This window comes from Taudactylus pleione, unplaced genomic scaffold (assembly GCF_031769625.1).
Source record: "Taudactylus pleione unplaced genomic scaffold, aTauple2 ptg000019l, whole genome shotgun sequence".
Taxonomy (NCBI): Eukaryota; Metazoa; Chordata; class Amphibia; order Anura; family Myobatrachidae; genus Taudactylus; species Taudactylus pleione.
Window position 1 is genome coordinate 29069026 of NW_028284421.1, and position 12942 is coordinate 29081967.

Here is a 12942-nt window from a genome sequence, read left to right on the forward strand (position 1 = left end):
TTATTTAAATTTGTTTGAAATCTGGCAAATCATTTTGATGTGTTTGGTAAGCTAACGATGTATCGCATACGATCTCACGATTTGGCCATTGGACAAGATGCATGATAGATCGTGAGATCGTGGGTCAATTTGGACAGTTTTTACACCAAATTGTGCCACTACTGCCGGGGAGCTGCCCGGGAGAGTTCAAGGGAAATCGGACACGATATTGCATTGTGAGCACATCGCATAGTGTTAAGGATACTGCCTTTAAACCTCTATATACCCCTACCTATACCTTCTAATATCCTGCCTATAAACCTCTAAGGATGACGCTAATTTGCGTACGCAGTCATACAGTAAATAAAGACTCCAGACCTAGAACCTGTGGCTCCAAAGCACAAAGTATTATTCAAGTAAAAGTACAGCAGTTACACGCTATGATCCTCATATAATATTAGCGCAAAGAGATTATACAGACCCAAGTACAATTATACATACCCAGCGCTCTCTGGTCCAGATGTTAGGCATCAGCAAGAAACCCCTCGTCAATCAGCATTCAGCATGAAGACCAGGAACCCAGGGTCAGCACACATATTTATACACCCCCAGGAATAAACAACACAATAGAGAAGTTTGTTGCTAATACCATTGGTCCTAAAGGAGAGGGCATATGTTACAAGGCATTTAACAGGTTGGTTCAAATAGACATGATCCAGCCTCTAACAACTGGTGGTCTCTGGTTTCCCGCCTCATGCAAATCCTAACAGTTGTTCATATAATGTACATTTTGTTGCTTGAAGTCTCTGCGGTCCATAAGTTGAGAATGCATGTTGCGATCTCTCCATCGATATTACCGGAATACTGTTGAGAGAGTACGCCTCAGTACAATACCAAACATGGCTTACTTATCACGTATAAAACCTTAGTTACGAAATAATCTTTATTTCCTAACAATTATAATAAATGTGCATACTTGAATCTTATACCTTAAAGCTTATGGAACCTTGTATGTGAATATGTAATGTGTGAGTATGTGGGGTTTGATGTAAAGACGCTAGTTAACTTGGGGCAGATGCGTGTGCGTGAAGCTAATATTCAGCGTTTTCATACAGGGTCTTATACATTCGCTAATATGTGACTAGTTAACAGCGCAATTGTGCGTATTAATGTGTGTATGAGAAATGGTGCACTTAAATCTCACTTAAACTCACAGTGATTATGCAATTATAGCATGAGCCTCTACAGGCATGTGAATTCATTAGAGCACAGAGATAACACTGATCTGAAGTCTTAGAGAATCTGTGTGGAGGGAGACCACCATAGACCGACATGGGGAGCACTTCTTCGCTCTCAGCTATCCCTAGAGCAGTGTGGAATGCTGAGCATTGTAATTCCATGACTTGCTCATGCCCCAGCAGCCCCCACCCTTTTCAGGCTCCAAAATACTGGTCTTTGTTCTCCCAGGGCCTGTGTAAATGCAAATTAGCACAGCTACAAGACCCAAACCTCAGATAACACTCTTGGCTTTGAAGGTATTTTATTGTAGGAAGCCTGCTAATGTAAGGTGCTACAAACTACCCTCTTGCTGTATTCGAGCAGGGCCACCTGGAGTGAGAGCAGATGTTATGTCCATGAAGCTTGTCTTCACAGGCTAGTTGTCACGTGGCCATTTGCTCTGTTTAGCTAATGCAATCCAATTTTGACATACTGTACAGCCATTTCTGAAATATATCCATTAGGGGAATTATAATAATATACACACCTTATCCAGAGCACCCAAACTACGTAAAGTCATGAAATGGGCTTTTGATGAATCGCTGTAACTTATGGCGATGGTCACAGATGCAATCGCATGATGCTAATAGTAATATCGCCACATGTACTAAAGTTAAGTTTATCTAAAATGGCGCTTAGGCGGCCATTCGCAAAATGGCGTCTTGCGGTCTCATTTTAAAATGAGCATGTCTCAGCCAATTATCCAGCTTCAGACACCCTTTGATAGTGAACAACATGCTATCACAATCTGATTTTAAAATATAATTTAGGCTTACATTTATATACTATTTAGTGTTATTATGGGATGGCACAAGGTGGTTCTTAATCCATCAATAATGTGTCTCTGAGTGGGGACATAAAACTACTATTATACGCACACCACGGATCTTGGAAGATCATGTGAAAGGTGTGGGGATACACCAGTCCTATAAAGGCAGTCTTGAAGGGGAAATTTGAGACTTTACATTATCTGAGGTGTTTTAAAATAACATTTCAATAACACATTCTATGCATGTATAAATATAATACATTAAATTATGGTATTTCCTAGTTCAGGGTTGTAATGCAGTTCTGTATTTACCTCGGTATTCATACTGACCACCATCATAATTTCGTTCTTTCATTTTACTCTATTTTTACATTTTCCACACTTCAACACAATAGGAACACACCGGACACATATGCCAATTATTATGATGACAATCAGTATAAGGATTAAGAATTTGCAGATGCTGGTGATCACTTCCTGGACCCATTCCCCTAGACCTGAGAACCATTTCACTGGGTTCAGCCATGAAACCCATTCTTCTATCTTCTCCCCTACTTCAGCCACTGAAGCATTATGGTTCTTACGAAATTCCCATTTTAGCTGCAGAATTTCATCCATCTTCCGGTCTATCACTTCCTTAGGGTCGCTGGTATCATTGGTGACATAGGTGCAACATTTTACTCCAAATTGGGTGGCCAACATTACGCAATACCCTCTAGTAACAGCAGTTAAATAATTTAACACTAGCCTGTGTTGCACCAGTTCTTTTTTGTATGCTTGCAATTCTCTCCCTGTATACCTGAATGTGTCATCGTACATCTCGGTGATATTATCTATTAATTTAGCAAGTTCCTGAATATATCTAAAATTTAATATACCCCGAGCGATAATGGTGAGATCCAATGCGACTAAAACTTGAAAGCCAGTTGTCTCACTAATTAACTGAGTGGCTTTATGCACGTCACCAGGTATCATATTTCGTTTGCCTCTGTGTTCATATTGCGTGTGAAGATATGGTGATGGTGTGTTTTTATAAATACCAAGCATTTCACCATGTGTAAGGGTCATAATTTCTGGAAGTAGTCTACCCAAATAACATAACAATGATGGTACTAAGATTGGTCAGACACTCCCCTGATTTGGCATAGCACTCCTCCTTCTGACTCCACTCCATCAGCACTGCCATCAGCTCCCATCTCCTCTATCGGTCCTCCATCACAGAAACTGGGTATCCCCAAACAAACCAAGATGACGGAAACTCTGGAAGAAGAATACAAAAATGAACACAGCAGTACAATCCCTTGCTGCAACACTGATCTACAGTTTTCTTTCAGCTCAGGTTTCTCACTGTCACCTTTTTAATCCTCCCGGCACAAGCTCGCAATCGACAGGTCCACGTTATCGTCCTCGTCTCCGCCTTGTATCTCCACCAGTTGGTTAACCTCCCTATAGTGAGTGAAATGGACCCATGTACAGTATCTTCACCGGCCACCCTTTGAGGATGTGGTACTTTGTCAACAATGTCAGATACGGATCTTTCCACCAATCAGTCAAACGACCTGAGCTAAAAAAAATTAGAATCATAACAAATTCCCCAGGTTTGACATCATGACAGTTTGCATTAGACATGTTAGTTAATAACACTTTCAATTTCTGTTATTCTTATTCATCTTCATATCTCAAAGGGGGGACAGATAAAAGAAATCACAGTCTGGAACGATCTTGGTTTTATTACCCATCACCTTACACATGTTCTGGGAAACGTCACCTGTAAAATGAGTCCCCCTATCACTTTGAATAATTCTAGGGATATAGTATCTGCATACAGGTTCCTGCAATTAAATCTTGTTATTAATAGCTACTGCTGTAAATAATGCCTGGGCCCCTGGGTTGGATAGTATTCCGAGTATTTGACCTTAGCCTGGCATGGCTGCCGTTTATCCTTAGCAACCTTGTTTCCTGTGTGTGAGAGATAAAGCACAACAGTTAAATATCATTTAAACATGACCTAAATACAACAATAAATCATCCACATTTTACATTAGAACAGATCCATTGGCAGGTTGAAAAGATTGTAAACAGTCATATAAGGCCTGGGAGAAGATAGTGGGGTTGCCTATGAACCCATGGGAAACCTGTGTTCATGTGTGGTGTTCTTCACTTTGCAGTACTTACTTATGTGTCCCACTTGGTGACAGTTAAAACATCCTTTTGAATGGGGTGGATGAAAGGATTGTTGTGGGAGTTGAGCAAGAGGGAAATATGGTGGGTATGGTTAGGAATATGGAGGATAAGGGTATGGTGGGAGGTATGAAGTTTGTGGGTAGCATGGGACCTGTGGTTGTGTATGATATGTGGGGTAAGGATGTGTTTGCTGTGGTGTGGGATTGGTGAGGAAGTGTAACTGTTCAGGTGCAAGTGTGTGTATAGTGCAGGTGTGTCTACTGGCTGTGATGTTACAGTCATTCCTTCCAGAGCTTGGATACTGACAGCCATTAGTTTTTCGCTCTGGGTCTCTCTCTTCTTTGAGATGTTTTCATCATGTTCTATGGCAGATTCTGTGAGGGTATCTATTGTGACTCCCCTCCAGCCAGGCTGTGAGGTCTGAACCCGGGTAATATTATTTTGGTTTACTTGGTCTGTTAAGGGAACGTCACCATCCAATACACAATCCGTGACAACTTTTGTCACGTCGGTATTCCGTGGTAGACAGGCCCTTAACACCACACGCCAATCTTTATTAGTTGGCTTATGAGAACTACCCAAATTCCTCAAAAATCTCTGACATTTGGCTAGTTCCTTTTTGGGATTGGGGAAATCATTTATGATGGAATTTAGTTCTGCTCTTGTCCAAGGACAATGCATTACCACTTCCCTCGTGGGCACTACACCGTTCGCATCTGCATTTCCATTCGGAACAGTTATTGTCCGAATGGGATGCAGACCGGTAGCGCTGCTATCTTTGACCTTATTACCTGGCTGAGGGTTTAATCTGTTGCTGCTACGTATAGTATTAACAACTTCCTCTATGGGTGCAGAGGGTGTTAACACTTCCCTTGCTGTTACCGATGGAGATGGCGGCACCACTCGTGATTGTCGTGGCGTAGCATCTATCATTTGCACAGCATGGGAAATGGCAGACATTACAATAGGCTCATCATCCACATCATGAACATTTTCTTTATAGTTGCTTAAGAGAGGGTACAAATTGCTTGTTACATTTTTATGGGTATTTTTGATAACTGTACTTGCCCCTCCATCCACATAAGGTGGGGGTGGTGCGCGTGAGCTGCTGGCAATACCTTCCACAATGCTACCTTGCTGCATGTGCGCGCCATTTTGCGGCTCACCCGCATTGCAATTCAGCGTCGCGGATGTATTCTCTGGCAATGCGCTCGCAACGCTAGTTTGCGTCACTTGCGCATTTTTAAGCCACACAACATGCTGCCACTTTAAACATTCATAATATTTGACCTTTTTCTCTCGGGAGCGCATCAGACTGATGTGATCCCGGACATTATCTAATACATCTTTATCAAAACTACCAATTCTGGGAAATGGTCTAACACTCTTCATCGTCATTTTAAACCATACATCACAATACCTTATTGCATAAGTACCATACTTAGTATGCATAATACGACAGGCCAATCCAAACGGCGCTTCCATTAGCAGCACATCATTGTCTAACATCTCTATTGTTTGCATGGCTCCCATTCTGAGACAACTCTTATGTTTTTCAATAAAGATTTAAACTGGTGAAAGACAGTCAAGATACTTTCACTTACCTGTGGACGATTTAACGGCAGCGCCCACACACCTGTGAAGATTTGAAGAAGGCTACTCCACCCACCCGGATAAGATTTAAGAAGGCAACTTCCACACCTATGGAAGTTTAAGTCGGCTACTTCCACGCACCTCTCTACAACAAAGACAACATGTACACCTGCTACTGTGTATAGAACGGTAAGCTGCTTACCGAGCGGCTAGCACTTAGCCCTTAAAGGTCATACGGTACCTCTAACTTTAGGGAACAAGTTACCCCTACCAACAAATACTCACTGTTACACACTTTTTTCCTGCGCAGAAAAATACACGAAGAATGTAAACCTCAACGGCTTTGTCTAAACACGTGGCAGCACGACCGGAAGTACGTATACGCTATTGTGCGACCAGTCGCATACACAATAATGCGACTACCACACAACCGTATGACAACCTTTAGCTGCGTACACAAAAGTGCGTCTTTACTGTGCGCAAAACTGCAACTCAGCCACGTGTTCAATACTGCGGCACCCCTTTAAATGTTAGGTTCTGTCAACAAAGGAAACAAACTTTTTCCTCTCTTGTCCCTGGATTCTAGTCAGCATCCCTGGCTCACACGAAAATGGGTAGTGATCTCTCAGCACCGAGCGGTTGCAGGTAAACCCTGCATGTGGACACTCCACCCTTTGGTGAGAAATCGATAACTGTAAGTGCCGTGTGAGTGGGTAAGTGACTTCACTATGAGCCCCCAACTAAGGATACTGCCTTTAAACCTCTATATACCCTTGCCTATACCTTCTAATATCCTGCCTATAAACATTTAAGGATGACGCTAATTTGCGTACGCAGTCATACAGTAAATAAAGACTCCAGACCTAGAACCTGTGGTTCCAAAGCACAAAGTATTATTCAAGTAAAAGTACAGAAGTTACACGCTATTATCCTCATATAATCTTAGCGCAAAGAGATTATACAGACCCAAGTACAATTATACATACGCAGCGCTCTCTGGTCCAGATGTTAGGCATCAGCAAGAAACCCCTCGTCAATCAGCATTCAGCACGAAGACCAGGAACCCAGGGTCAGAGCACACATATTTATACCCCCCAGGAATAAACAACACAATAGAGAAGTTTGTTGCTAATACCATTGGTCCTAAAGGAGAGGGCATATGTTACAAGGCATTTAACAGGTTGGTTCAAATAGACACGATCCAGCCTCTAACAACTGGTGGTCTCTGGTTTCCCGCCTCATGCAATGTTGTTCATATAATGTACATTTTGTTGCTTGAAGTCTCTGCGGTCCATAAGTTGAGAATGCATGTTGCGATCTCTCCATCGATATTACCGGAATACTGTTGAGAGAGTACGCATCAGTACAATACCAAACATGGTTTACTTATCACGTATAAAACCTTAGTTACGAAATAATCTTTATTTCCTAACAATTATAATAAATGTGCATACTTGAATCTTATACCTTAAAGCTTATGGAACCTTGTATGTGAATATGTAATGTGTGAGTATGTGGGGTTTGATGTAAAGACGCTAGTTAACTTGGGGCAGATGCGTGTGCGTGAAGCTAATATTCAGCGTTTTCATACAGGGTCTTATGCATTTGCTAATATGCGACTAGTTAACAGCGCAATTGTGCGTATTAATGTGTGTATGAGAAATGGTGCACTTAAATCTCACTTAACCTCACAGTGATTATGCAATTATAGCATGAGCATCTACAGGCACGTGAATTCATTAGAGCACAGAGATAACGCTGATCTGAAGTCTTAGAGAATCTGTGTGGAGGGAGACCACCATAGACCAACATGGGGAGCACTTCTTCGCTCTCAGCTATCCCTAGAGCAGTGTGGAATGCTGAGCATTGTAGTTCCATGACTTGCTCATGCCCCAGCAGCCCCCACCCTTTTCAGGCCCCTTTTCAGGCTCCAAAATACTGGTCTTTGTTCTCCCAGGGCCTGTGTAAATGCAAATTAGCACAGCTACAAGACCCAAACCTCAGATAACACTCTTGGCTTTGAAGGTATTTTATTGTAGGAAGCCTGCTAATGTAAGGCGCTACAAACGACCCTCTTGCTGTATTCGAGCAGGGCCACCTGGAGTGAGAGCAGATGTTATGTCCATGAAGCTTGTCTTCACAGGCTAGTTGTCACGTGGCCATTTGCTCTGTTTAGCTAATGCAATCCAATTTTGACATACTCAGCCATTTCTGAAATATATCCTTTAGGGGAATTATAATAATATACACACTTTTTCCAAAGCACCCAAACTACGTAAAGTCATGAAATGGGCTTTTGATGAATCGCCGTAACTTATGGTGATGGTCACAGATGCAATCACATGATGCTAACAGTAATATCGCCACATGTACTAAAGTGTGAGTTTATCTAAAATGCGCTTAGGCAGCCATTCGCAAAATGGCGTCTTGCGGTCTCATTTTAAACTGATCTTGTCTCAGCCATTTATCCAGCTTCGACAGTGTGTAGGCACCTTAAGGGCCGAATTCAATTAGCCGCTCTTAAGGGCTCAGAGTCACTAGAGGGGAAAAATCCTGCACAACCTTGAGGGCTGGAAAATCTTGGCAAGATGCGACCGTATAATTGTGATGTGGCCTCTGGGGCCTGTTGCAGCCTCTGGGCTGGATGAGGCCTGAGGGCCTATGAGTTGAGATGCGGCCTTTGGACCGGTATCAGCCTCTGGGCTGTTTGAGGCCTGAGGGCCTGAAAGCAGTGATGCGGCCTTTGGGCCGGTAGCAGCCTCTGCGCTGGTTGAGGCCTGTGGGCCTATGAGTTGTGATGCCGCCTTTGGGCCGGTAGCAGCCTCTGGGCTGTTGAGGCCTGTGGGCCTATGAGTTGTGATGCAGCCTTTGGGTCGGTAGCAGCTTCTGGGCTGGTTGCTGCCTTGAGGGCAGAATGACTTGGCAGAAGGATGCTGAGTAGCTACCAGTGCCGCCGGGATGACACTGGCAACGGTGCGCTGGATTGCACACATTGGATGCTGAGTCGCTACCAGTGTTGCCAGGATGACACTGGCAATGGTGCGCTGGAGTGCGCACTTGGACCACTGAGTAGCGGTCAATGTCGCCGGGTTGACATTGGCGCTGGACACAGACTGGCGCTTCAGGTGGAGAAAGCGCACCGTGCCACCTAGATGACACAAGCAGCACGAGCAGGTGGAATGCAGACTGCACCGCCTGGATGGGACAAACGGCAGTAGATAATCACAGTAGATTGGCTCCGGAACTCGACTGGAAAACAGGAGACTGGAACAACCGGAAGTACGAGAAGCTATCACCAGCAAGGAGTAGAAGGGCTGGCTGGAATATAACAGGAACAGGGCCCAACCAGAGCAAGTTTCCCTAATGACGAATTATTGAGCACCTGGGCTGTATTCAGACAGGAGAATCAATCAGTGTGCACCTGACAGGCAGTAATTAGTACAGAGGCTCAGCAGCAACCAAGACTGACACTGCAACAATATGCTGCTAACCACTGATGCTAACAGGAGGAAGGAGGAGACTTCAGCAAATGCTTGTCCGTTGTTCACCCCACACAGCTATGGCAGCATGGCGGCTTGTGACAGTACCCCACACGGACGAGGGGTTAAGGAAACCCTAGAGCCTGATTTGTTCGGAAAGTTCTCAAATAATCTTCTCTGCAAGGTGGGAGCATGCAGAGATCTTTCTGGAACCCAAGAACGCTCCTCTGGTCGATACCCTTTCCAGTGAACCAGGAACTAAAGATGTCCACAAGAAAATCTAGAGTCCAGAATCTTCTCCACCACAAACTCTTGGCAGCCCTGGACGAGCACTGGTGGAGGTCTGACTGGTCGTCTAGAAGTGAACCTGGAGGAAAAGAACACCGGCTTGAGGAGAGAACAATGAAATGTCTTATTGATCCTAAGGGTCTTTGGTAACTTCAGCTTGAAGGCTACAGGATTTATCTGGGCAATGATGCGAAATGGCCCAATGAACTTTGGCCCCAATTTCTGTGACCTCTGGCGCAAATTGAGGTTCCAGGAAGATAGCCACACCAGATCACGACTCTGAAATTACATGGTCTCCGATGCTTGTCTGCCCATGCCTTGGATCGTCCAGATGCTTGAAGTAGAGCATGGTATACCTACTTCCATACTGACCGTAGCCTAGACACAGAAGAAGAAACATGAGTTCAGAGTAGTAGAAGGCTCGAATTAATTACTCCTAGGATGTGTTCCATAGGTGCAATAAAACGGAGAGACGGAGGATGCAGAATGGCAGGAGTTCTTGTATGCAAATTCTGCAAAGGACACAGCAACCCTTGAGGAGCAGTCCAGAGAGTTTTATTTCTCAAGCAGACATTGCATGCCTAGACGAATTCCCGAGTGTTCAGCGACATGGACTGCCACCAGACAGAACGGGACATCAACTCCAGAGTTCTTGTGATGCCAGGATGACCCCCAGCCTTGGAAGAATGAAAATCCTTTTGCACTTCCTTGCGCAGTCTCTCAGGGACAAAGAGCACTCCAGATGGTGTCTCACGAGGGGCTTCCGACTGACAAGAGAATCTGCCATGGTTCTGGTCACAGCAAAATGGCTTCTGGAAGTCGGCACGATATTCTCTTTGGAGGGCCTTGGAGGATGAGTGGTGGAAAACTTTGAGACAAGGCATCTGCATTGACATTCTTAGATCCCGGTCTGAAAGAGATCACATAGGTGAATCGAGTAAAGAACAAGGCCCAGCGGGCCTGTCTCGCATTCAGCCTTTTAGCAGTCTCAATATAGGCGAGATTCTTATGGTCTATGAGAACCATCACCACATGATTAGCCCCCTCTAACCAGTGTCTCCAGTCCTCAAAGGCCCACTTGATGGCCAACAGCTCTTGATTGCCCACGTCATAGTTTCTCTCCACTGAATCAAATTTCCGGGAGAAAAAGGCACACAGGTGAAGCTTGCCATCTTTGACATCTTTCTGCGACAGGATAGCACCTACTCCAACTTCCGATGCATCAACCTCGACAATGAAAGAAACTCACGATTGGGATGCTGGAGGACAGGAGCTGACACAAATGCCTCCTTCAAGGTTTTAAAAGCCCGAATAGCCTCAGGAGACCAATTCTCAACCTCTGCTCCTTTCTTCGTTAACTCCACAATGGGTGACACAATCGAGGAGAAGGACTTAATGAACTTCTGAAAATAATTAGCAAAGCCCAAGAATCGCTGGATGGCCTTCAGCGTTGTTGGTTGTTCCCAATCAAAGATAACTTTTACCTTGCCATGATCCATAGAGAAGCCTTGCGAAGAGATTATATATCCCAAGAATGACACCTCCTTCACGTCAAATTCGCACTTCTCAAGTTTGGCATATAGGCTATTAGACAAGAGTCTTTGTAAGATCTGTCGTACGTGCCCACGGTGTTCCTCTACAGACTTTGAATATATGAGGATGTCGTCTAAGTAAACCACTGCAAAGACTCCCAAGAAATCCCTTAGAACCTCATTGATGAAATCTTGGAAGACGGCTGGGGCGTTGGAGAGGCAAAACGGCATGGCGAGGTATTCAAAGTGTCCAGAATGCATGTTGAATGCCGTCTTCCACTCATCTCCTTTTCTGATGTGAATGAGGTTGTATGCGCCTCTAAGATCTAGTTTAGAAAAGATGGAAGCCTCTCGTAGTTGGTCAAACAGAACGGAGATGCGCGGTAAGGGATATGCATTTTTGACTGTGATCTGATTTAGTCCACGGAAGTCAATGCAGGGTCTGAGGGATCCATCTTTTTTCTCCACAAAGAAAAATCCCGCTCCCACTGGGGATTTAGATGGATGAATTAAGCCTTTCTCCAGGGCCTCCTGAATATAGTCCTGCATGGCTTTGTCCTCCGGTATGGATAAGGCATATAATCGGCCTTTGGGAAGTCTGGCACCTGGCAGTAAATTAATGGCGCAGTCAAAGGCACGGTGAGGAGGCAGGACATCGGCTTTTGTCTTAGAAAAAAACTTCGGCTAGGTCACAGTATGGAGCCGGAATAGAAAGAGCAACTGCAGCAGCAGCTAGCCGGATAGGCCGAGACAGACATTGGGAAAAGCATGACGTGCCCCATTCCAGAATTTTACCGGTCTGCCACTGAATCACAGGGTTATGCTTCTTCAACCAGGGTAACCCCAAGACCACTGAAGCCAGCGGACACTGCAAGAGCAAAAAGGAGAGTTCCTCATGATGGAGAGCCCCAACTGACAGTTGCACGTGAGGAGTCCGATAGAGCACTGGGATGTTGGAAAGACTGGACCCATCCAATCCAATTACTGACACAGGTGTGGACAATGACAGCTGTCGAAACCGTATAAATTGGTTGCGATCGCTTAATTGCGCACGAATCGCAACACGACATCCATTGGACGATTTGATCGTCCACGGCCATTTTATGCGAACACAGGCTCCCGCCGCATTTGCGCACGCACTTGCGCACGCGCAATTGCACATGCTCACTATACATGCACACGCATCCCATGCCCCCGCAACTCGTCATATTGTGAATGGCGAGCCATGCTTCTGTGCTCGCAACAGTTAAGCGCCATTTTTACATTACATAAACACATAAAGTTAGTACAGCAATACTGTTTAAATACTGTTTTGCGTTTCAATCGCATAGCCAGCTTTTAAGTATTTTTGTCGGAAACCTTACCCCGACGGACAGCAGCCTTTCCTTACAATAAACTTATATCCCATTTAACCCTAAACTGACTGAGATACGCACAATGCTATGTGTTTTAAAGGTATGCAGTGAATGTTACATGTTAAATAGCAGTTATATGATATCTGGGATTAGGAATAAGATAAATGGGTCATGAGTAGTATCTACCGATTTCCCTCTGTCTCAACAGGAATATGAAACCAACAGAATGAATATGGAAGGGATCACTATCGAGTTATGAAGACCTGCCAAGAATTATACTCTATACTGTATAAATCACTGTACACCTCCCCTGTAGATTTGCATGCCAAATGTTAGTACAAAGGGATTTTCTAACAGTTCAACCTCCAGTGACGTCAACCATTTACTAACAAATGAATAGCAACTACCATTGTGACTCAGTAATAAAGGGCCAATAGGGAACCCCTCTGAGTATTCAGCTTATGTTCAAAGGTAATTGTACACAT